The sequence below is a fragment of the Pristiophorus japonicus genome, chromosome 14, assembly GCF_044704955.1.
Source record: "Pristiophorus japonicus isolate sPriJap1 chromosome 14, sPriJap1.hap1, whole genome shotgun sequence".
Taxonomy (NCBI): Eukaryota; Metazoa; Chordata; class Chondrichthyes; family Pristiophoridae; genus Pristiophorus; species Pristiophorus japonicus.
In genome coordinates, this window is record NC_091990.1 from 168,484,358 (window position 1) to 168,510,804 (window position 26,447).

General features: G+C 45.6%; 1 protein-coding gene across 1 annotated transcript in view; it reads right to left on the minus strand.

Annotated features, from left to right (window-relative positions):
* The window catches only part of LOC139280225 (circularly permutated Ras protein 1-like), a 151,103-nt gene extending 125,401 nt beyond the window's left edge, over nt 1-25,702 (minus strand). Inside the window, exon 1 of the mRNA XM_070899839.1 lies at nt 25,680-25,702. The gene's annotated coding sequence lies outside the window, so the exon portion shown is untranslated. The remainder of the gene's footprint in view (nt 1-25,679) is intronic.
* Between the last annotated feature and the right edge of the window lie 745 nt (nt 25,703-26,447).

The window sequence follows — 26,447 nt, forward strand, 5'->3', positions numbered from 1 at the left end:
GAACAACTAAAACTGAAAGAAAGCATCCTCACAGCCAGGCACCCGGTTCTACACTTACCGGCGACCTGAGGGCCAAGAAATTGCCAAGTATGCTGCACACTTAAGAAGACTAGCCGCACCGTGTGAGTTTGGCGACCACCTTAATGAAGCACTAAGGGACATATTTGTCATCGGGATCGGCCACGAAGGCCTCCTACACAAATTGCTCTCAGCTGACATCATGGTCACCCTGCAGAAAGCAATTCAAGTGAGCCAGACCTACGTGGTTTCGGCCAGCGACTCCAGGTGAATACTGACCCAGGACTCTAAACCAGTGAGTGCAATGCACCGCATGGATACTTCTAAAGGCAGAAATGCTGCCCCAAGTCCCGCAACCCTGAGTCCGCCGCATGGGGCAAACCGGATGGCCCCGTGCTGGCGCTGTTGAAGAAACCACAGGGCCCACCAGTGCCGCTACAAAGACTATGCATGCAAAGGCTGCAAAGAAAAAGGGCACCTTCAGAGAATGTGCAGAAAAGGCTGTACTCACTGTGTCTCTGATGAGTTGGCCAATCACCAGGGCTCCGACACAGATGAAGATGAAGCTGCTCAAACCCTGGGAGAAGAGTATGGAATCTTTAGCTGCTCCACCGGAAGTTCTCCGTGGATGATGGAAGTGGACATTGACGGGGTCCCAGTCTCTATGGAAATCGGCACAGGGGTGAGCCAGTCTGTCATGAGCCAAAAGACCTTTGAAAAAATTGGGAGGAATCCTGCCACTCGACCAAAACTGTTGGGGAAAGGGTGGGTGGGACTGGTCTGCCGCATACTTTTTCCGCTGCCTGTGCTTGATTTCTGCACGCTCTCGGCGATGAGACTTGAGGTACTCAGCGCCCTCCCGGATGCACTTCTTCCACTTAGGGCGGTCTTTGGCCAGGGACTCCCAGGTGTCAGTGGGGATGTTGCATTTTACCAGGGAGGCTTTGATGGTGTCCTTGTAACGTTTCCTCTGCCCACTTTTGGCTCGTTTGCCGTGAAGGAGTTCGGAGTAGAGCGCTTGCTTTGGGAGTCTCATGTCTGGCATGCGAACAATTGAAGCACTGACCACACTTGATCAGCTCCTCTGGGCAGGCCACATTGTTCCAGCACTGTATCAGGCTGCGTACAACCACACTACTGGCCGAGACCTCCTGGGCCATTTCCCTCCACATTGTCCTGAAGACCTGGGCAATGGCCTCCTTCCAGTGACCGGGAACAGCACTGCCCTCCTTTCCTGTACTCCCACGACCAATGAATCCAATGCCTCGTCCGTGAAACGTTGCGCTCTCTCCCTGGGTGTGGGATCAGACATTATGATCAGCGGATTGAGTTGGTTGCAGGTCGCCTTCACAGCCAGCAATGCTGATAATGAGAATCTTCACAATGATGCAACCTCCCCTTTAATTATCGCTCTGCTGGTAGCACCCTACTGATGTCATTAGCGCTTGATTTAGTGCTCCAATTTTTTCCTGGAGCGCGAACAGAAAATTTACTGGAAGCTGAGAATCAATAGCCCCTGGCACTACTTTTTCAAGATTTCAAAAGATAGCGCTCCGTCTAGCCCTAGGTGTCAGGTACAAAAAAAAATCATAAAGAATAATGGGATGTTAGCGTTTATAACTAGAGGGCTTAAATATAACAGGGTGGAAGTTTTGCTACAGCTACACAAAGCCCTGGTTAGACCTCATCTGGAGCACTGTGCACAGTTCTGGGCAACGCACTTTAGAAAGGAGATATTGGCCTTGGAAGGAACGCAGGGCAGATTCAGCAGAAGGTTACCAGGGCTCCAAGGGTTAGATTATGAGCAGACATTACATAAACTAGACTTGTGTTCCCTGGAGTATAGAAGGCTAAGGGGTGATTTAATTGAAGTTTTTTAGGATTTTGAAAGGAATTGATGGGGTAGATAGAGAGAAATGTTTAACGCTGGTGCGGAAGTCTCGGACAAAGTAACATAACCTTAAATCAGAGCCAGGCCATTAAGGAGAGAAGTTAGGAAGCATTTCTTCACGTGAAGGGTGGTAGAAGTGTGGAACTCTCTCCCACAAAAAGCAGTAGATACTAGCTCAATTGATCATTTTTAAGCTAAAATCGATAGAGTTATGCTATACAAGGGTATAAAAGGATATGGAGCCAAGGCAGGTGCATGAAGTTAAGATACAGATCAGCTATGATCTCATTGAATGGCGGTAGAGTCTTGAGGAGTTGAATGGGCTACTCCTGTTCCTATGCTCATATGTGCCCAGTGCTACTAAATCCCTCCCTTCACCCAATGCTCCATTGGTATCTTAACAGCTGAAGGTGACCACCAGGACAACACAAATGCCCCAGACCCCAGGATTTGAAACAGGGCTAGGGCATATCCCTGGGGCAAGTGGAAATTCTGCCCCATCTCAGATCTGCCACCCTTGGATTTGTGTCCCTAGAGAGACAAATGTAGCTACATTTTCCTATTTTGGCAATTCACAGGATAATAGATATATCTTTTAAAGTACAACATCAATTTTAAAATGGCAGCTATGCATAACTCTGCTTGTCAGTAGGCATTAACTGGTCAATGCAGACCAACCTTTAAAAGTCTATTCAATTGGTATAAATGGTGAAGTATTCTTCATCCAGCTATGGAGTGTGCAAATCCTAAAGGAAATAGCTGAGCAGAGATTCTGTGAAGTGACCTTCATGGACCAGGACCTGGTTGTCTTCATAAACACAATATTAAATGTGCTGCAATGTGATGCCAATGTAGGCAGATGTGCGGTCATTCACTTTAGACCTAAAAAGGACAGAACAGAATACTTTCTAAATGGTGAAAAGCTAGAAACAGTGGAGGTCCAAAGAGACTTGGGGTTCCATGTACATCGATCATTAAACTGTCATGGACAGGTACAGAAAATAATCAAAAAGGATCATGGAATGCTGGCTTTTATAACTGGAGGACTAGAATACAAGGGGGGTTAGAAGTTATGCTGCAGCTGTACAAAGCCCTGGTTAGACCACACCTGGAGCACTGTGAGCAGTTCTGGGCACCACACTGTAGGGAGGATATATTGGCCTTGGAGGGAGTGCAGCGTAGATTTACCAGAATGATACCCGGACTGCAAGGGTTAAATTACAAGGAGAGATTACACAAACTAGGGTTGTATTGCTTGGAATTTAGAAGGTTAAGGGGCGATTTGATCAAAGTTTTCAAGATATTAAGGGGAACAGAGAATAGATAGAGAGAAACTATTCCCGCTGGTTGGAGAGTCTAGGACTAGGGGGCATAGTCTAAACTTTAGAGCCAGACCTTTCAGGAGTGAAACTAGGAAACACTTCTACACATCATCATCATCATAGGTGGTCCCTCGAACGAGGATGACTTGCTTCCACGAGAGTTCACAGATGTTTCAATGAAGGACCCGATGTTCCAGTCCTGAATTCCAGTTGAGGGGGTGGAAGGTGCCTGTGTGTGGATTTATTTAACCTGAGGTGACCGTTGCACATCAGCCACCACACGGGCTTGACAGAGCTAGGTCTTGGTCCAGTGGCAAGGGTTAACCAAGAGGACTGGAGACCAGCTCTGCTGCACGGACCCAGTGCGCGCACATATCACAGTGTGGGAAGGCCCGTGCTGCCCCTGGGCCCTCGCCTCTTCTGGGCCCCGTACCCTCATTCACCGCACTCCCGCCCACGATTTCTAAACAAAAAGGGTGGTAAAAGTTTGGAACTCTCTTCCGCAAATGGCAACTGATGCTAGGTCAACTGTTCATTTTAAATCTGAGATTGATAGATTTTTGTTAACCAAAAAGGTATTAAGGGATATGGGGCAAAGACAGGTATATGGAGCTAAGTCGCAGATCAGCCACAATCTCATTGCATGGCAGAACAGGCTCGAGGAGCTAAATGGCCTACTTCAGTTCCTATGTTCTTATGTTCCTGCACTCACTGGGATAACCAACTAATAATGTGCATTGTAATTCTATCTGCTGAATCCTCAGCACACCTGGGAGGACATGTCTGAAAGGTTGAAATCATGGTGCATTCTTAGGTGGCTATGGGAAGACAGGCACAAAAAGTTCCACAACCTGAAGATGATAAAAATAAAGCAAAAAAAACCTCTTTGTTACCAGGAACTCGAAGAAAAGGTTTAGCAGATGAAGTTTTAATTTCCAGCGTCCTCAATTTACAAAGTTACAAGGTATTTACAGCACAGAAACAGGTCATTCAGCCCAACAGGTCCGTGCTGGTGTTTATGCTCCACACGAGCCTCCTCCCACCCCTCTTCATCTAACCCCATCAACACACCACCTTCTGCCCCTTTCTCCCTTGTATCATAGAATCATAGAATCATAGAAATTTACAACACGGAAGGAGGCCATTTCGGCCCACCATGTCCGTGCCGGCTGACCAAGAGCTATCCAGCCTAATCCCACTTTCCAGCTCTTCGTCCATAGCCCTCTAGTTATAGCACGTCAAGTGCACATCCAAGTACCTTTTAAATGTGGTGAGGGTTTCTGCCTCTACCACTCTTTCAGGCAGTGAGTTCCATACTCCCACCACCCTCTGGGTGAAGAAATTTTCCCTCATTTCTCCTCTAAACCTCCCCCCAATTACTTTAAATCTATGCCCCCTGGTTGTTGACCCCTCTGCCAAGGGAAACAGGTCCTTCCTATCCACTCTATCCAGGTCCCTCATAATTTTATACACCGCAATCAGGTCTCCCCTTAACCTCCTCTGTTCCAAAGAAAACAGACACAGCATCTCCAACCTTTTCTCATAGCCAAAATTCTCCAGTCCAGGAAACATTCTTCTAAATCTCCTCTGTACCCTCTCCAGTGCAATCACATCTTTCCTGTAATGTGGTGACCAAAACTGCACACAGTACTCCAGCTGTGGCCTAACCAGTGTTTTATATAGTTCAAGCATAACCTCCTTGCTCTTGTATTCCATGCCTCGACTAATAAAGGAAAGTATTCCATATGACTTCTTAGCCACCTTATCTACCTGGCCTGCTACCTTCAGGGATCTGTGGACCTGCACTCCAAAGTCCCTTTGTTCCTCTACACTTTTCAGTGTCGTATCTTTTAATGTGTATTCACTTGCCTTGTTAGACCTCCCCAAATGCATTACTTCACACTTATCCGGATTGAATTCCATTTGCCACTGTTCTGCCCACCTGACCAGTATATTGATATCTTCCTGCAGTCCACAGATTTCTTCTTCATTATCAACCACACAGCCTATTTTAGTGTCATCTGCAAACTTCTTAATCATACTCCAACATTTAAGTCCAAGTCATTGATATACATCACAAAAAGCAAGGGACCCAGCACTGAGCCCTGCGGAACCCCACTGGATACAGCCTTCCGATCACAAAAACACCCATCAGCCATTACCCTTTGCTTCCTACCTCTGAGCCAATTTTGGATCCAACTTGCCACTTTGCCCTGGGTCCCATGGGCTTTTACTTTCGTGACCAGTCTGCCATGTGGGACCTTATCAAAAACTTTGCTAAAATCCATAGATTTGCTAGCCCCACCTTTTTTTAAGGGAACATACTTGCTCTGTATCCTCAGGATCACCTTCTTGAATGCTTCCCACTGCTCTGACACCGATTTACCATCAAGTAGCCATTTCCAGTCAACTAAATCCCATCTCAGCGCAGCAAAATTGGCTTTCCCCCAATGGAGAGCTTTTATTCCTGGTCCCCCTTTGTCTTTTTCCATAACTATGTTGCTGGGCTTCCCCTTAAATGCATCTATGCTAGTTGCCTCAACTAGTGCTTGTGGCAGCGAGTTCCACATTCTAACCATCCTCTGGCTAGTTTCTACTGAATTTCCTATTGGGTTTATTAGTGACTATCTTATCTGTATGGCCCCTAGTTCTGGTCTCGCCCGTAAGTGGAAACATCCTCTCCACATCTATCCTATCAAACCCCTTCATAATCTTAAAAACCTCTATCAGGTCACCCCTTCCTAGAGACAAGAGCCCCAGCCTGTTCACTCTTTCCTGATAGATATAACCTCGCAGTTCCAGTATCATTCTGATAAATCTTTTTAACCCCTTCCCCAGTGCCTCGATGTCTTTTTTTATAATATGGAGACCATGTAATATAGTAAAAGTCAAATACTTGAATGTGTAATTGAAAGAGTAGCCACTCCTAATATAGATATATATGGCAGATGAATTTTTAAATAATTTTTACAATGTCTAACTCTAACCCTATGCCTTTGTTACGTCTAGCTTTGACTATTCCAATGCACTCCTGACCGGCCTCCCGTCTTCCTCCTGTTGTGTATGTATAATATAAGTACACTCCCTGTACACTCAATGCACAGTTACATAAGACTACTGGATGTACCTTCAACTGTATACACTATGCCTGTACCACCAGAGGGTGCAACTGGTGGAGACTGATAGAGTATTCAAACAGGCTCATTTAGACCGACTGTGAAAATTCACAGACCCCCAAGTCAAGGCTGCTATGTGCTGCTCAGCATGTTGCATTAACTCATCAATCAACTTGACATTTTCGGACCTTTGGTAGCGAGCCAATTAAAACGTTAAAAGAATATTGATTGAGCCAATAAGGTCAAAGAAGGCGAGTTCTTTTCTGTAAATTGATCCAGGTATAAAGTACAGCCATTTTGACCATGTGTCTCAGTAAGAACAAAGACCTGGCTTGAAGCCAAGCAGTTTGTTGCTCTCTGCCAGTATTAAAAAGTTAAAACTACCATCGGAGTTCGTATTTCATTGGAAATTAAGAGATCTAACAGAGACCTAGGGGTCACCTGCACATGACAGGTAACCAGGTATAAAATGGAACTCACCATACTGTACCCTCACCCAGGAGCTGCAATAAATGGACTAAGGTCACCACAGTTCAAGCACAATACCTTGCCTCGTGGAGTCATTACTGGAATGCTTACAAACACAATACACCCGCCATAAACTTTAGGTCATCCAAAACTCTGCTGGCAGTATCCCAACTCGCATCAAGACCCGTTCACCCATCACCCCTGTGCTCGCTGACCTACATTGGCTCCCGGTTGAGCAATGGATCGAGTTTAAAATTCTCATCCTAGTTTTCAAATCCCTCCATGGCCTTGTCCTTCCCTATCTCTATAACCTCCTCCAGCCCTACAACCCTCCGAGATATCTCGCTCCTCCAATTCTGGCCTCTTGCGCATCCTCGATTTTAATTGCTCCACCATTGGTGGCTGTACCTTCAGCTGCCGGGGCCCCAAGCTCTGGAATTTCCTCCCTAAACCTCTCCATCTCTCTTCCCTCCTTTAAGATGCTACTTAAAACTTCCCTCTGCCCTAATACCTGCTTATGTGGCTCAGTGTCAACGTTTATTTGATGACGCTCCTGTGAAACGCCTTGGGATGATTTACTACTTTAAGGTGCTATATAAATGCAAGTTGTTGTTGTTGTAATAAATTGAACATTCAGAAGCTGTGTCATTCACAGACATAAAGGATTGGATTTCAGGAAGTTAGGATGTGCATATTAAACATCTGTACCATAAGTTACATCAATGTGTGCGTACACTTTGACTGTGTACGAGTATTTCACAGGTCATGTACAGAGAAACTAATAGTCAAATAGACTTAGTTGCAAATAATGTTCCACCTGCTCTCTTCACAAAGTACAGAAAACCACATTTTCTGGTGCGGATTTCAAAACAACATCCTACCCCAAGGCATCGAGCGTAATCACCCATACTATTAGTAAGCAGCAGCCTCAATATAGTCACATGACATCCACCATTTAGAGATGTGGATCAGACAGCACATGCTGAGGCACAGCTCACGAGCGATTAAGCTGTAGCAGGAGAAGTGATTGCACAGAGGACAGCAAATCTGGGCAGAGGTTAACTGAGCTTCCTGTTGAAGGAAAGATGATCATCCTAAGGCACAGTATAGACATACTGTAAAACAATGGGTTAATCCATGAGTTCTGCAAAGCTGAGTAACAGACAAGGGCCCTATGTCGAAGACGCTCATGGTCTACAGGGCTGTAGTAATACCCGCCCTTCTGTATGGCTCAGAGACCTGGACCATGTACAGTAGACATGTCAAGTCGCTGGACAAATACCACCAACGATGTCTCCGCAACATCCTACAAATCCCCTGGGAGGACAGTTGCACCAACATTAGCGTCCTCGGCCAGGCCAACATCCCCAGCATTGAACCACTGACCACACTTGACCAGCTCCGCGGGGCAGGCCACATTGTCCGCATGCCAGAAATGAGACTCCCAAAGCAAGCGCTCTACTCGGAACTCCTTCACGGCAAACGAGCCAAAGGTGGGCAGAGGAAACGTTACAAGGATACCCTCAAAGCCTCCCTGATAAAATGCAACATCCCCACCGACACCTGGGAGTCCCTGGCCAAAGACCGCCCTAAGTGGAAGAAGTGCATCCGGGAGGACGCTGAGCACCTCGAGTTTCATCGCTGAGAGTATGCAGAAATCAAGCGCAGGCAGCGGAAAGAGCGTGCGGCAAACCAGTCCCACCCACCCTTTCCCTCAACGACTATCTGTCCCACCTGTGACAAAGTCTGTGGCTCTCGTATTGGACTGTTCAGCCACCAAAGAACTCACTTCAGGAGGGGAAGCAAGTCTTCCTCAATTCCGAGGGACTGCCTATGGTGATAATAATCCAAACTGGAAACTTAACTTTGCTAAGTCATTCTGTAATCTTGCGGTATTGAATATAGTTCTGTGATACTGTAATTAAATAAAACATAACTAATATATGTGATACACTTAAGTTACATTTGTGCCTATGATCTCAATTCTGACAAGTAACAATATATGACCAAATACTTATCGCAATACTCAATGCTTAACTTTGTGCATTGAGAGATGTTGTTAAGTAGGTTTTAGTTAATGCATATGTGTCTAATTCAGCTACAATGACTCTGGCCAGCAGGATTTAATTATGCTTCACTTAATGTTGTACAGCATTCCAGTTTTTTAGGGTTGGCTTGCACAAAGATTTATATAATTTGACCTGTGGTACAAGTTCAAAATATTTCAGGCATCTTATAAACCTTCGAGGTAGATCCTAATCCAATTTTCCTTTATGAACATGGTAAACTACTTTTGGGATTTGAACTCGGATCACTAGATTCAAAGTCCAGAGTACTCACCATTACACCATTGAACCAACAAGATTTGAACTCGGATCGCTAGATTCAAAGTCTAGAGTGCTCACCATTACACCATTGAACCAACAATAAAATTCAGTTTTTACCAAGATTTGAAGTCGGATCGCTAGATTTAAAGTCTAGAGTGCTCACCATTACACCTTAAAACAATGGCAGTGTGTGTGCAGAACCATGAGCGGTCTGTGGCAGCAGCAAAGGACTGCTGCACCTGGTATTCCCAGGCGGTCTCTCATCCAAGTACTAACTAGGCCTGACTCTGCTTAGCTTCTTGAGACCAGACAAGAGCAGGCATTTTCAGACTAGTGTGGTACAAAGAGCAGAAAAAGATTCAGCTGATACAATTTGACTAAAAATGATTACCTACTGGGATTTAGATACCTTTCTGATTGTAATGCCAATGGTAGCCCATTTATTTTAATAGGTTAGCATCAGCAGCACAAGTAGGAAATCTAGGCAAATATGCCCTACATATTTACATAGAAACATAGAAAATAGGTGCAGGAGCAGGCCATTCAGCCCTTCTAGCCTGCACCGCCATTCAATGAGTTCATGGCTGAACATTCAACTTCAGTACCCCATTCCTGCTTTCTCGCCATAACCCTTGATCCCCCGAGTAGCAAGGACTTCATCTAACTCCCTTTTGAATATATTTAGTGAATTGGCCTCAACTACTTTCTGTGGTAGAGAATTCCACAGGTTCACCACTCTCTGGGTAAAGAAGTTTCTCCTCATCTCGGTCCTAAATGGCTTACCCCTTATTCTCAGACTGTGACCCCTGGTTCTGGACTTCCCCAACATTGGGAACATTCTTCCTGCATCTAACCTGTCTAAACCCGTCAGAATTTTAAACGTTTCCATGAGGTCCCCTCTCATTCTTCTGAACTCCAGTGAATACAAGCCTAGTTAATCCAGTCTTTCTTGATAGGTCAGTCCCACCATTCCGGGAATCAGTCTGGTGAATCTTCGCTGCACTCCCTCAATAGCAAGAATGTCCTTCCTCAAGTTAGGAGACCAAAACTGTACACAATACTCCAGGTGTGGCCTCACCAAGGCCCTGTACAACTGTAGCAACACCTCCCGGCCCCTGTACTCAAATCCCCTAGCTATGAAGGCCAACATGCTATTTGCTTTCTTAACCGCCTGCTGTACCTGCATGCCAACCTTCAATGACTGATGTACCATGACACCCAGGTCTCGTTGCACCTTCCCTTTTCCTAATCTGTCACCATTCAGATAATAGTCTGTCTCTCTGTTTTTGCCACCAAAGTGGATAACCTCACATTTATCCACATTATACTTCATCTGCCATGCATTTGCCCACTCACCTAACCTATCCAAGTCACTCTGCAGCCTAATAGCATCCTCCTCGCAGCTCACACTGCCACCCAACTTAGTGTCATCCGCAAATTTGGAGATACTGCATTTAATCCCCTCGTCTAAATCATTAATGTACAATGTAAACAGCTGGGGCTCCAGCACAGAACCTTGCGGCACCCCACTAGTCACTGCCTGCCATTCTGAAAAGTACCCATTTATTCCTACTCTTTGCTTCCTGTCTGACAACCAGTTCTCAATCCATGTCAGCACACTACCCCCAATCCCATGTGCTTTAACTTTGCACATTAATCTCTTGTGTGGGACCTTGTCGAAAGCCTTCTGAAAGTCCAAATATACCACATCAACTGGTTCTCCCTTGTCCACTTTACTGGAAACATCCTCAAAAAATTCCAGAAGATTTGTCAAGCATGATTTCCCTTTCACAAATCCATGCTGACTTGGACCTATCATGTCACCATTTTCCAAATGCGCTGCTATGACATCCTTAATAATTGATTCCATCATTTTACCCACTACTGAGGTCAGGCTGATGGGATAAAGCATTCGTCTGTCTTAAACTGCCCCCGTCCCCCGTAAATTGTCTCAGGATACTCACCTTAGTATGCCTGCTCTCTGACAGAGTACAGCACACATGGCACAACACATGGAAATGTTGGAACAGTCAATTAATTCCACTGCCTTAGTTCAGATGAGGTTATGGAAGATTTGTTGTCTGCATTGCATCGGACATGGGTTTGGGAGCAATAGGGCTGCAATAATACAGGGCAAAGATACTGCTGGTGATTTTGCTCATCAGCTTACTCATGTATCCTCTCCATTAAACTTAGATTGGAAACAAAATATAGTCCATTGAGAAAGGAGTTACAGCAACAGAGAAGGAAAGAGAAAGAAAGAAAGACTTGCATTTATATAGCGCCTTTCACGACAATGGATGTCTCAAAGCACTTTACAGCCAATGAAGTACTTTTGGAGTGTAGTCACTGTTGTTATGTGGGAAATGCAGCAGCCAACTTGCGCACAGCAAGCTCCCACAAACAGCAACGTGATAATGACCAGATAATCTGTTTTGTTATGTTGATTGAGGGCTAAATATTGGCCAGGACACCGGGGAGAACTCCCCTGCTCTTCTTCAAAATAGTGCCCTGGGATCTTTTATGTCCACCTGAGAGAGCAGACAGAGCCTCGGTTTAACGTCTCATCTGAAAGACGGCACCTCCGACAGTGCAGCCTAGATTTTTTTTATGTGCTCAAGTTCCTGGAGTGAGACTTGAACCCACAATCTTCTGACTCCAAAGGAGAAACGAACAGAGACAGAGATGGACACACACAAAGTCAGAGACAAGTTGAGACACATATAGAAACAAAACGAGCAACAGACACAAATTACATAAGTACATGAGGGAGAAAGGAATAGAAGGACAAGTTGATAGGGTGAAATGAAGTTAGGAGACTTGTGTGGAGCACAAACACTGGCATGAGCCTATTCAGCCAAATGGCCTGTTTCTGTGCTGTAACATTCTATGTCATTTTATGCAAATAGTGAGGGGTGTATTCCAAAATCTTCTGCAATATCCATAAAACATTCAGAAATGGAGAACAGCACTTTCTGTACCACTTCACACATTAGACTAAACTTGTTGTGTCTCTGCACCTTGTTACAAACTCACACGAGGCATGGATATATCAGAAACGGTCACTCTGTGACCTTCACTTTATTCCCAGGACTAAAGAGTGCTGATTCTCGGTGGGACCTCCCCTTTTATATCTGGAAGCCCAGGTGAGGAGCTCACTCCCTGTGGTCAGGGTGTGCATTACAAGGGTACAGGTACAGTATGCATGAGTTACAGTTACATACTTATAGTCATTGCAAGATGGTGAAATACATGACATCACCTCCCCCCTTAGGTCTTTTAGTTTCAAAGGTTAAATCTATCGGGTGGTCGGTGCTCTCTCGTGGAGCGCCGCAGTTGTGGCTCTGGTGGCTGAGCCTCAGCACGCGTCTCTGTCACTTGAGGTGATTCCGGCATGATTAATGCCCTCGATGAAAAAGTCCCTTAACATCTCCCCCCTGCAGGCATCGGAGAACTTACAGAGACTGGCCAAACGCCGGAGTTCCGCCACGAAGTCCGAGATGTTTTGACCCTCCCGACGCCGGTGAGAGTAGAACTGGTGCCGGGCCATGTGTACGCTACTTGCCGGCTTGAGATGCTCACTGATCAGCTGGCTGAGCTCTTCAAAGGACTTGTCTGCTGTCTTTTGGGGTGCGAGCAGGTCTTTCATTAGTGCATACGTCTGTGGACCACAGCTGGTCAGTAGATGTGTCCTCCGCTTGTCAACCGCTGCCTCTTCCAGCCAGTCCTTTGTGACAAAGCTCTGCTGGAGTCTTTCCACAAAGTCGTCCCAGTCCTCACCCACACAGTAGCGTTCCTCTGTGCTGCCGGTGGCCATCCTCGTGGTTCGGTGATTCCCGTTTCTCGTCGCCAGATGTTGTGTCTCTGCACCTTGTTACAAACTCACACGAGGCATGGATATATCAGACACGGTCACTCTGTGACCTTCACTTTATTCCAAGGACTAAAGAGTGCTGATCCTGGGTGGGACCTCCCCTTTTATACCTGGAAGCCCAGGTGAGGAGCTCACTCCCTGTGGTCAGGGTGTGCATTACAAAGGTACAGGTACAGTATGCATGAGTTAGTTACATACTTATAGTCATTGCAAGATGGTGAAATACATGACAAAACTTTCCTGGGAACTTTCTCTGCAGAAACCTTTCCTCATCCTACAGCTAACTTTCTGCAAGCAGAGGTTTCAGACTACGCGATTTGAGGCTGACAGGCCAGTTTAGTTTTGAAGTACAGGTGAGAATTCCGAATGGTTGGAATTCTGTGACAGCTGACTTTAGACGTGTTTTACAGAGGGCTCCACTTTACAGTTATGTTTATGTTTTCACTAAATTGAGTAAAGTTTCAGCCCCAGAGAACTTCAAAGGAAACACATAGCAATACAGAAAGATGGAGAGTGGGGAGAGTCGTAGAAAGGGAGATGACTGGGGGGCAGTGCTGTGCGGCGAGGAGAGGCTGCTGGAGGACCTTTGTCTTACGGATGTTTAGCGTAAGACCCATGCTTTTGTACGCCTCGGTAAATACGTCGACTATATCCTGATAAAGCCTCCCTGATAAAGTGCAACATCCCCACTGACACCTGGGAGTCCCTGGCCAAAGACCGCCCTAAGTGGAGGAAGTGTATCCGGGAGGGCGCTGAGCACCTCGAGTCTCATCGCCAAGAGCATGCAGAAATCAAGTGCAGGCAGCGGAAAGAGCGTGCGGCAAACCAGTCCCACCCTCCCCTTCCCTCAACGACTATCTGACCCACCTGTGACAGGAACTGTGGTTCTCGTATTGGACTGTTCAGCCACCTAAGGACTCAGGTTAAGAGTGATTCCGAGGGACTGCCTATGATGATGATGAGAGAGGGAGACAAACACAGGCAGAGCAGGAGAAACATGAAACAGGAGGGACAGTCAGAAAGAACGGGGATGGAAAGGAAAGTCAGAAACATGATAAAGTGAGAGACTCGCAAACGTACATATACACAAGGAGAACCAGAGGCAGGCATAGGTAGAATACGAGACACCGGGATACCAAAGAGAGAGAGAGGTGGAGAGAAACAGATAGGGAGGCACTCACTCACAGGGAGAAACAAGTAACACAACCCGAGCTCAAGGGAAAGCTACAGAAACAAAGAAGATTGCATACACAGAAAAATGGTGGGGATGATTGAAATGTACTTTCTCAATTAACAACATTCGAACAGATGCGGAAAACCGTCAGGAATCAGAGAACATGAAAGGGGCTAATTCCATAAGAACCTAAGAAATAGGAGAAGGAGTAGGCCATACAGCAGCTCGAGCCTGCTCCGCCATTTAATACGATCATGGCTGATCTGATCATGGACTCAGCTCCACTTCCCCGCCCGCTCCCCATAACCCCTTATTCCCTTATCAGTTAAGAAACTGTCTATCTCTGGCGTAAATTTATTCAATGTCCCAACTTCCACAGCTCTCTGAGGCAGCGAATTCCACAGATTTACAACCCTCTGAGAAGAAATTGCTCCTCATCTCAGTTTTAATTAGGTGTCCCCTTATTCTAAGACCGTGCCCTCTAGTTCTAGTCTCCCCTATCAGTGGAAACATCCTCTCTGCATCCACCTTGTCAAGCCCCCTCATAATCTTATACGTTTCGATAAGATCACCTCTCATTCTTCTGAATTCTAAAGAGTAAAGCCCCAACCACCTCAACCTTTCCTCATAAGTCAACCCCCTCATCTCCGGAATCAATCTAGTGAACCTTCTCTGAACTGCCTCCAAAGCAAGTATATCCTTTCATAAATATGGAAACCAAAACTGCACGCAGTATTCCAGGTGTGGCCTCACCAATACCTTATATAGCTGTAGCAAGACTTCCCTGCTTTTATACTCCATCCCCTTTGCAATAAAGGCCAAGATTCTGCCCATACACCACTGCTATTTGTCAACTCTTGCCACTTTTAAAGCATTGCATGCTGTAAAATGGACGTACTCACCACTCCTCCTCCAGTGCTTGGCCCACGGTGTCTGTGGTTTACGTGGTGTGCAGGCTCTGGTGAATCGAGCCTCTGAAAGCCGGTTCGGAATCTCCTTGCAGATCTCACAAAATACTCACTATTTCCACCATCTCAAACCCAGAGTGCAAACAAATAGATAAACAAACGCTGTGGTCTTTCAGTGCTCAACATTATAAAGTAGAAATATAAGATGTACAAACCCGCCCCCATAAATCTTCACTCGGTGAATGGCGTAAAGAGATTGTTACCCTCCCACTCGCAAACAACACCAGCCATGATCATGGCCTGATCAACCCCACACACTGAGGTTCAAGGAGTGGCCTCATGACACGCTTGTTAAGGACACTGCCCAGTGTTGTACAGGCCAGAAGACCCCAACTTTCAGCCCAAGTTTGTCATTTTTTAAATTTATTTAGTCGTGGGTTCTGGGCATTGATGGCAAGGCAGCATTTATTGCCCATCCCTAATTGCCCCTTGAGAAGGTGGTGGTGAGCCGCCTTCTTGAACCGTTGCAGTCCGTGTGGTGAAGGTGCTCCCACAGTGCTGTTAGGAAGGGAGTTCCAGGATTTTGACCCAGCGACGATGAAGGTACAGCCAATATATTTCCAAGTCAGGATGGTGTGTGACTTGGAGGGGAACGTGGAGGTGGTGGTGTTCCCATGCGCCTGCTGCCCTTGTCCTTCTAGGGGACAGAGGTCATGGGTTTGGAAGATGCTGCCGAAGAAACCTTGGTGAGTTGCAACAGTGCATCGTGTAGATGCACACAGCAGCGGCAATTGGCTGGATTGGATTTGTCCTGATTTTTGTAGGCACGACATACCTGGGCAGCTTTCCACATTGTTGGGTAGATGCCACTGTTGTAGCAGTACTTGAGCAGCTTGGCTAGAGGCATAGTTAGTTCTGGAGCACGTCTTCAGCACTACAGCCGTGATGTTTTTGAGGCCCCTAGTCTTTGCTGTATCCAGTGTGCTCAGCTGTTTCTTTATATCACGTGGAGTGAATCAAATTGGCTGAAGACTGGCTTCCATGATGGTGGGGACCTCAGAAGGAGGCCGAGATGGATCATCCACTTGGCACTTCTAGCAGAAGATGGTTGAAAATACTTCGGCCTTATCTTTTGCACTCATGTGCTGGGCTCTGCCATCATTGAGGATGTGGATGCTCATGGAGTTACCTCCTCCTGTTGGGAAGGGAGGTCCTTGAGACAATCACTATCACTAGAGGGGTAGTGCTGAACAGGCTAATGGATCTCAAGGTACACAAGTCCCCTGGTCCTGATGAAATGCATCCCAGGGTATTAAAAGAGATGGCAGAAGTTATAGCAGATACATTCGTTATAATCTACCAAAATTCTCTGGACTCTGGGGAGGTACCAGCAGATTGGAAAGCAGCTAATGTAATGCCTCTGTTTAAAAAAGGGGGCAGACAAAAGGCAGGTAACTATAGGCCGGTTAGTTTAACATCTGTAGTGGGGAAAATGCTTGAAGCTATCATTAAGGAAGAAATAGCGGGACATCTCGATAGGAATAGTGCAATCAAGCAGACGCAACATGGATTCATGAAGGGGAAATCATGTTTAACTAATTTACTGGAATTCTTTGAGGATATAACGAGCATGGTGGATAGAGGTGTACCGATGGATGTGGTGTATTTGGATTTCCAAAAGGCATTCGATAAGGTGCCACACAAAAGGTTACTGCAGGAGATAAAGGTACGCGGAGTCAGAGGAAATGTATTAGCATGGATAGAGAATTGGCTGGCTAACAGAAAGCAGAGAGTCGGGATAAATGGGTCCTTTTCCGGTTGGAAATCGGTGGTTAGTGGTGTGCCACAGGGATCGGTGCTGGGACCACAACTGTTTACAATATACATAGATGACCTGGAAGAGGGGACAGAGTGTAGTGTAACAAAATTTGCAGATGACACAAAGATTAGTGGGAAAGCGGGTTGTGTAGAGGACACAGAGAGGCTGCAAAGAGATTTAGATAGGTTAAGCGAATGGGCTAAGGTTTGGCAGATGGAATACAATGTCGGAAAATGTGAGGTCATCCACCTTAGAAAAAAAAACAGTAAAAGGGAATATTATTTGAATGGGGAGAAATTACAACATGCTGCGGTGCAGAGGGACCTGGGGGTTCTTGTGCATGAATCCCAAAAACTTAGTTTGCAGGTGCAGCAGGTAATCAGGAAGGCGAATGGAATGTTGGCCTTCATTGTGAGAGGGATGGAGTACAAAAGCAGGGAGGTCCTGCTGCAACTGTACAGGGTATTGGTGAGGCTGCACCTGGAGTACTGGAGTACTTAAGGAAGGATATACTAGCTTTGGAGGGGGTACAGAGACGATTCACTAGGCTGATTCCGGAGATGAGGGGGTTACCTTATGATGATAGATTGAGTAGATTGAGTCTTTACTCATTGGAGTTCAGAAGGATGAGGGGTGATCTTATAGAAACATTTAAAATAACGAAAGGGATAGACAAGATAGAGGCAGAGAGGTTGTTTCCACTGGTCGGGGAGACGAGAACTAGGGGGCACAGCCTCAAAATACGGGGGAGCCAATTTAAAACCAAGTTGAGAAGGAATTGCTTCTCCCAGAGGGTTGTGAATCTGTGGAATTCTCTGCCCAAGGAAGCAGTTGAGGCTAGCTCATTGAATGTATTCAAATCACAGATAGATAGATTTTAACCAATAAGGGAATTAAGGGTTATGGGGAGCAGGCGGGTAAGTGGAGCTGAGTCCACGGCCAGATCAGCCATGATCTTGTTGAATGGCGGAGCAGGCCCGAGGGGCTGGATGGCCTACTCCTGTTCCTAATTCTTTTGTTCTTATGTTCTTATGTTTGTTGTTTAAATGTTCACCACCATTCACGACTGGATGTGGCAGGACTGCAGAGCTTTGATCTGATCTGTTGGTTGTGGGATCACATAGCTCTGTCTATAGCATGCTGCTTCTGCTGTTTAGCATGTAGTCCTCTGTTGCAGCTTCCCCAGGTTGGTACCCCACTTTTAGGTACACCTCGTACTGCTCCTGGCATGCTCTTCTACACTCCTCATTGAATCAGGGTTGGTCCCTTGGATTGACAGTAATGGTGGAGTGAGGGATATGCCTGACCATGAGGTTACAGATTGTGGTGGAATATAATTCTACTGCTGTTGATGGCCCACAGTGCCTCATGGATGCCCAGTTTTGAGCTGCTAGATCTATCCCATTTAGCATGCTGGTAATGCCACACAATACTATAGAGGATGTCCTCAGTGTGAAGATGGGACTTTGTCTCCACAAGGACTGTGCGTTGGTCATTCCATTCAATACTTTCATGGACAGAGGCATCTGTGACGGATAGTTTGGTGAGGACAAGGTCCAGTAGGTTTTTCCCTTGTGTTGGCTCTCTCACCATCTGCTGCAGGCCCAGTGTGGCAGCTATGTCCTTCAGGATTCGGCCAGCTCGATCAGTAGTGGCGCTACTGAGCCACTCTTGGTGATGGACATTGAAGTCCCCCATCCAGAGTACATTCTGTATCCTTGCTACACTCAGTGCTTCTTCCAAGTGGTGTTCAACATAGAGGAGTACTGATTCATTAGCTGAGAGAGGTGCAGCTACAGGCATGTGTGACCTGCCCTGCATGTTGCGTTTTGAAAACAGCATCACTTTGTTCACAGTACTTGTAGCAGCATTTGTGTGCTGAGAGATTTGCTTCGTATTGTCACTGGTGGCAATGAACGCCTGGGCTATCGCTATGGCCTTACTCAAGGTTGGGGTCTCTACAGTGAAAAATTTGCGAAGTATGGTTTCATGGCCAATGCCAAATACGAAAAAGTCTGTGAGCATGTGCTCCAAATGTCCTTCAAATTCGCAATGTCTTGCAAGGCATCTTAGTTCAGCGACATAACTCACCACTTCCTGGCCTTCAGACCTTTTGTAGGTGTACAATCGGTCCCTCGCCATCAGAACGCTTCCCTTCGGGTTCAAATGCTCTCGGACCAATGTGCGCAAATCATCGTACGATTTCTCCGTGGGTTTCGCTGGAGTAAGCAGATTCTTTATGAGGCCATACGTTGGTGCCCCGCAGAGGTGAGGAGGATCGCCCTTCGTTGGGCAGCGCTCTCTTCCCCATCCAGCTCATTAGCCACGAAGTATTGGTCGAGTCGTTCCACAAAAGTTTCCCAATCATCTCCCTCCGAGAATTTCTCCAGAATGCCCACTGTTCTCTGCCTCTTTGGATTCGCTATCTGTATCTCATCGCCAGTTGTTGTGTATGGAGAAAGAGTCAGACTGAACACTGTGAGCTCAAAGTAAAGTGTGACCTTAGTTTTATTGCAGGTCTCCAGAGTGCCTCTCCAACCTGTGAGGCCTCCTTAAATACCTGAGCTCCCAAGGTATTATGGGATCCCTTGGAATTCCAGGGGCTCTGGTGGCTGTACAGAGTAAATACAAGTATACATATATAACAGACTCCGAGGGCCACTCCTATCTGACTGTATACCACCTTTGTGTCCGGATCCAGTGCTTTGGTCAATGCTGGGCGATTTGTCCAGTTTTATTTGTGTTGTTTTTCCGAGCAGTTTATACAACTGAGTGTCTCGCTAGGCCATTTCAGAGGGCAGTTAAGAGTCAACCACATTGCTGTTGCCACATATATACCAGACTGTGTTTGGTCAGCAGATTTCCTTCTCTAACGGACATTAGTGAACCAGATAGGATTTAATGACAATCTCATAGTTTCAATTACTGATACTAGCTTTTTATTCCAGATTTATTTAATTAACTGAATTTTAATTCCCCAGTTGCTGTGGTAGGATTTTAACTCATGCCTCCAGATCATTTGTCTTGGCCTCTGGATTACTAGTCCAGCAACATAACCACTATGCTACCGTTCCCAAAAGAGCTTGTGAGGTGTTAGCCGATCTTAGCCAAGGGGCAAGAGTAAAAACTCCACAATTGTCGGCTTGTGAAGTGAAAAATCCCAATCACAATTGTTATCCAGTAAGTGCTGCCTGTAGCTGCAAATGGGTGGATGTTGGGTGAGGATGTGGTTGGGATCAGTTTGGTGCCTCCCCTCCACTGTTTAGGTTCATACACTTGGGTGAGGTGTCAGGAACGGAATCCTAGCAAGATTAAATGCTCCAGGAGAGGAGGGGAGAGAATTAGAGAGAGAGAGTGTGTGTGTGGATACTCTACATAATGTTGGAATTCTTTTATTCAGTACATTTAAATTTGGAAATAATAAGTATCATTATCATAAAAAAACATTTTCTATTGTGTACAGAATAGGTTGTAAACTAGTCTGGAGTAACTCATCCTTTATGTATACTCATATCATCATAGGCAGTCCCTCGGAATCGAGGAAGACTTGCTTCCACTCTTAAAATGAGTCCAATACGAGAACCACAGTCTCTGTCACAGGTGGGACAGATAGTCGTTGAGGGTAAGGGGTGGGTGGGACTGGTTTGCCGCACGCTCTTTCCGCTGCCTGCGCTTGATTTCTGCATGCTCTCGGCGATGAGACTCGAGGTGCTCAGCGCCCTCCCGGATGCACTTTCTCCACTTAGGGCCGTCTTTGGCAAGGGACTCCCAGGTGTCAGTGGGAATGTTGCACTTTATCAGGGATACACTTGGTAATTAAACATTGGAATGCACAGGTGTACAGTCAGAAAACTCCCTTCTGCATGGATATTTTATATTTTTTGATCTAAATTTCTCCCCTTGTCTCCCACAGCTGCTGACCTCTGCTGGGATACTAGAGGTATTTCTGTGATCTGGCACTCCCAGCAGAGAGCTGTGTTCGCAGGGAGTGCCTCTTGGGAAATGGTGGACACACAGCCTGGGATTTTCTGCCATTGATTTTTATAACCCCATGGGCACCAACAACCATCTGGTACCTTGCCCAACTCACTGCATTTCATGGTTGATCTTGTTATATATGTAAACTTGTATATACCCTGTACAGCCACCAGAGGGTTCATCCCCGGGAGTCCCAAGGGATCCCATAATCCCTTGGGAGCACAGGTACTTAAGGAGGCCTCACAGGTTGGAGAGGCACTCTGGAGATCTGCAATAAAAGACCAAGGTCACATTTTACATTCTCATAGTATCCAGTCAGACTCTTTCTTCATACATAACAGATCTGAGATAGCTTAAGAACATAAGAACATAAGAAATAGGAGCAGGAGTAGACCATTTGGCCCCTCGAGCCTGCTCCGCCATTCAATAAGATCATGGCTGATCTGATCATATAGATTGGGCTAACCAAACTGGAACAATACGGTGGAGGAGGATTTCCTGGAGTGCATAAGGGATGGTTTTCTAGACCAATATGTTGAGGAACCAACTAGGGGGAGGCCATCTTAGACTGGGTGTTGTGTAATGAGAGAGGATTAATTAGCAATCTCATTGTGTGATGCCCCTTGGGGAAGAGTGACCATAATATGGTGGAATTCTACATTAGGATGGAGAAGGAAACAGTTAATTCAGAGACCATAGTCCAGAACTTAAAGAAGGGTAACTTTGAAGATATTGGCTAGGATAGATTGGCGAATGATACTTAAGGGGTTGACTGTGGATGGGCAATGGCAGACATTTAGAGACCGCATGGATGAACTACAACAATTGTACATCCCTGTCTGGCGTAAAAATAAAAAAGGGAAGGTGGCTCAACCGTGTCTATCAAGGGAAATCAGGGATAGTATTAAAGCCAAGGAAGTGGCATACAAATTGGCCAGAAATAGCAGCAAACCCGGGGACTGGGAGAAATTTAGAACTCAGCAGAGGAAGACAAAGGGTTTGATTAGGGCAGGGAAAATAGAGTACGAGAGGAAGCTTGCAGGGAACATTAAAATGGACTGCAAAAGCTTCTCTAGATATGTAAAGAGAAAAAGGTTAGTAAAGACAAACGTAGGTCCCCTGCAGTCAGAATCAGGGGAAGTCATATCGGGGAACAAAGAAATGGCAGACCAATTGAACAAGTTCTTTGGTTCGGTATTCACTAAGGAGGACACAAACAACCTTCCGGATATAAAAGGGATCAGAGGGTCTAGTAAGAAGGAGGAACTGAGGGAAGTCCTTACTAGTCAGGAAATTGTGTGGGGAAATTGATGGGATTGAAGGCCGATAAATCCCCAGGGCCTGATGGACATCCCAGAGTACTTAAGGAGGTGGCCTTGGAAATAGCGGATGCATTGACAGTCATTTTCCAACATTCCATAGACTCTGGATCAGGTCCTATGGAGTGGAGGGTAGCCAATGTAACCCCACTTTTTAAAAAAGGAGGGAGAGAGAAAACAGGGAATTATAGACCGGTCAGCCTGACATCGGTAGTGGGTAAAATGATGGAATCAATTATTAAGGATGTCATAGCAGCACATTTGGAAAGAGGTGACATGATAGGTCCAAGTCAGCATGGATTTGTGAAAGGGAAATCATGCTTGACAAATCTTCTGGAATTTTTTGAGGATGTTTTCAGTAGAGTGGACAAGGGAGAACCAGTTGATGTGGTGTATTTGGACTTTCAGAAGGCTTTCGACAAGGTCCCACACAGGAGATGAATGTGCAAAGTTAAAGCACATGGGATTGGGGGTAGTGTGCAGATGTGGATTGAGAACTGGTTGGCAGACAGGAAGCAAAGAGTAGGAGTAAATGGGTACTTTTCAGAATGGCAGGCAGTGACTAGTGGGGTACCGCAAGGTTCTGTGCTGGGACCCCAGCTGTTTACATTGTACATTAATGATTTAGATGAGGGGATTAAATGTAGTTTCTCCAAATTTGCGGATGACACTATGTTGGGTGGCAGTGTGAGCTGCGAGGAGGATGCTATGAGGCTGCAGAGCGACTTGGATAGGTTAGGTGAGTGGGCAAATGCATGGCAGATGAAGTATAATGTGGATAAATGTGAGGTTATCCACTTTGGTTGTAAAAACAGAGAGACAGACTATTATCTGAATAGGAAAAGGGGAGGTGCAACGAGACCTGGGTGTCATGGTACATCAGTCATTAAAGGTTGGCATGCAGGTATAGTAGGCGGTTAAGAAGGCAAATGGCATGTTGGACTTCATAGTGAGGGGATTTGAGTACAGAGGCAGGGAGGTGTTGCTACAGTTGTACAGGGCCTTGGTGAGGCCACACCTGGAGTATTGTGTACAGTTTTGGTCTCCTAACTTGAGGAAGGACATTCTTGCTATTGAGGGAGTGCAGCGAAGGTTCACCAGACTGATTCCCGGGATGGTGGGACTGACCTATCAAGAAAGACTGGATCAACTGGGCTTGTATTCACTGGAGTTCAGAAGAATGAGAGGGGATCTCATCGAAACGTTTAAAATTCTGATGGGTTTAGACAGGTTAGATGCAGGAAGAATGTTCCCAATGTTGGGAAAGTCCAGAACCAGGGGTCACAGTCGAAGGATAAGGGGTAAGCCATTTAGGACCGAGATGAGGAGAAACTTCTTCACCCAGAGAGTGGTGAACCTATGGAATTCTCTACCACAGAAAGTTGTTGAGGCCAATTCACTAAATATATTCAAAAAGGAGTTAGATGTAGTCCTTACTACTAAGGGGATCATGGGGTATGGCGGGAAAGCAGGAATGGGGTACTTGCATGTTCAGCCATGAACTCATTGAATGGCGGTGCAGGCTTGAAGGGCTGAATGGCCTAATCCTGCACCTATTTTCTATGTTTTTATGTTTCTATCATGGACTCAGCCCAGCTTCCCCGCCCGCTTCTCATAACCCTTTATTCCCTTATTGCTCAAAAAATCTGTCTATCTCCACCTTAAATATATTCAATGACCCAGCCTCCATAGCTCTCTGGGGCAGAGAATTCCATAGATTTACAACCCTCTGAGAGAAGAAATTTCTCCTCATCTCAGTTTTAAATGGGCAGCCCCTTATTCTAAGACTATGTCCCCTAGTTTTTGTTTCCCGTATGAGTGGAAATATCCTCTCTGCATCCACCTTGTTGAGCCCCCTCATTATCTTACATGTTTTGATAAGATCACCTCTCATTCTTCTGAACTCCAATGAGCCTATCTTCATAAGTCAACCCCCTCATCTCCGGAATCAAACTGGTGAACTTTCTCGGAACAGCCTCCAATGCAAGTATATCCTTCCTTAAATACAGAGACCGAAACTGTACGCAGTATTCCAGGTGTGGCCTCACCAATACCCTGTACAGTGAGCAAGCTGTTTGACTGTGGAGGGCATCAGAGGTGAGCACAATTCTGTCCTCACCCAATGCCCATAAATGCACGGTGACTCAACACAGAATGGGGACCAAACCTGGGACTTATTGGTCTGCATGGCTCCTTCTACATCAGGCAGCACATTTATCAACTGAGCCATCGGGGCAAGAGAAGAGTTTTGTTTTCGATTAAACCAGAGCTAAGTGGAAGCCAAAGGCATAGTCTTGTCTACAAAGAGCATAGTTTGGATCCTGAGAGACATTCATGATTAAATACATTGCAGATATCTGATAGTTTTTATTGCAAGTGAAAAATATTTCAGTGTGTAACTATCGTTCTAGTTTAAACTCCAGCACTTCAGGAAGCAACTCCTATTAATATTCAGTTCATTGTCAGGTCCCTGCAGATGGTGAAAGCTTTGAAGCCATTATTTGAAGAAAAGCAGCGAGTTCTCCTGGTGTCCTGGCCAACATTAATTCCCCAAACAACATCACCAAAACGTTGGTGTTTGTGGGGCCTTGCTCTGCCAACTTGGCTGCTGAGCTTCCCCGTATTAGAACAGTGACTACACTTCAAAAATATTTCATTGGCTGTGAAGCGCTTTGAGAAGTCCTGATGTCCCGAAATGAGCTATATGATAGCATGTTATTTATTAATGTAACCCAATCTTTCTGATTCACTGAATGGCTCCATCTAATCTGACCCATATATCGAATATATACAGTATAGATACAATCTATAGATAGGAGTAATTCTATCAACAGACTGATCCATGAATTATACACAGGCGTTTCCAGCAAATCATGTCAATTGATGTAACTTTGATGATGGATCGATAGAGATGTCATTGAATCTGCACCATCTATTGGCAGGATCTGATTCCTTGTAATCAAATCACTAAATATATATCTATTAGCTAATCTAATATGGATTGTAATAAATTGCTCTGTGACTTCTCTGTGTCTCTTGTACTGTGTAGAGCGGTGTATCTAATGCCATTGATATAGTTGTTCTGTCAATCTCGATATTAAATCTTCTAATACAGCCCATTACACAGAGCGGTGCACCTCGATCAATAAATCCACCTACTGCTGTAATCGCATCTGGAGCTTTACCGAATCGAATTACTAAACCCGTCTATCTGCTCAGATCGATAGTTGTGGCTCTCTTAAAGAAAGAAAATAAAGACTTGCATTTATATAGCGCCTTTCGGACGTCTCAAAGCGCTTTACAGCCAATGAAGTACTTTTAGAGTGTAGTCACTGTTGTAAGTTTCTACGGAAGTTTATTTTAAATTTTACCGTGCGATGCTCTATTCCGTTATCCACATCTATGCAACTTCATCTAATCGATTGACTGATGTTTATATGTTCTGCAGGTCTGGCCACTACTTACCGACATTTCTCTGAGCTTTCTCATCTATCAAGCCCATGTACCTGAACACAAATAGACGCTAACAGCATCATATCTTCCTCGTATCCTCCAAGATTTGTGGCAAACTCTTGACAAATTGAATCAATCCCTTTGCATTGGCTCTGCCTGATGTGTCACTCGGCAGGTAGGGCGAGGTATGACGTCCAGGCACTGAAGTGGAGATGGTTTATAGGTAGTTCGCCCCCTGCCCTCTCGAGTGGCAGAGAGACGGGGAGCCCTGTGCTAGCAGGCATCATAACAGCAGCAGTACGACCTAACCGACTGGAGACTGGAGAAGGCGATGTCTGTGTGTGACAAAAGTGACTGAAATCGCAGTGTTCTCAGAGGGAGAGACCACAACTTACAAGGGGCGCTATTCAATAAAGCAATTAACAGATTTAATATGATGGTAAGGAAATAAGATTTATTTTGAATGCATTGTTTTATAAAGAAGGTTACAGGAAGGCAGGCGGGCAGGTTACATTTAATTTAAAGGCACAGTTTCCGTCACATAATTTGCCTCAGTTGGTTGCACTGTTCCCTGTGAGTGAGAAGCTTACTGGTCTCAGCTGACTCCAGGAACAGAGTTGGTAAACTGAGCTGATACAGCAGTCTCTAAGTACTGGAGTGTCAGTAGAGGGGGTGTCCTTCGGATAGGATGTCAAACCCAGGCCTTGAAAATCGCATGGCAGCATTCAAAGAGCAGGGAGTTCTCCTGCCAAGCAGCTTCTCTCAACTGCAAGCTCAAAT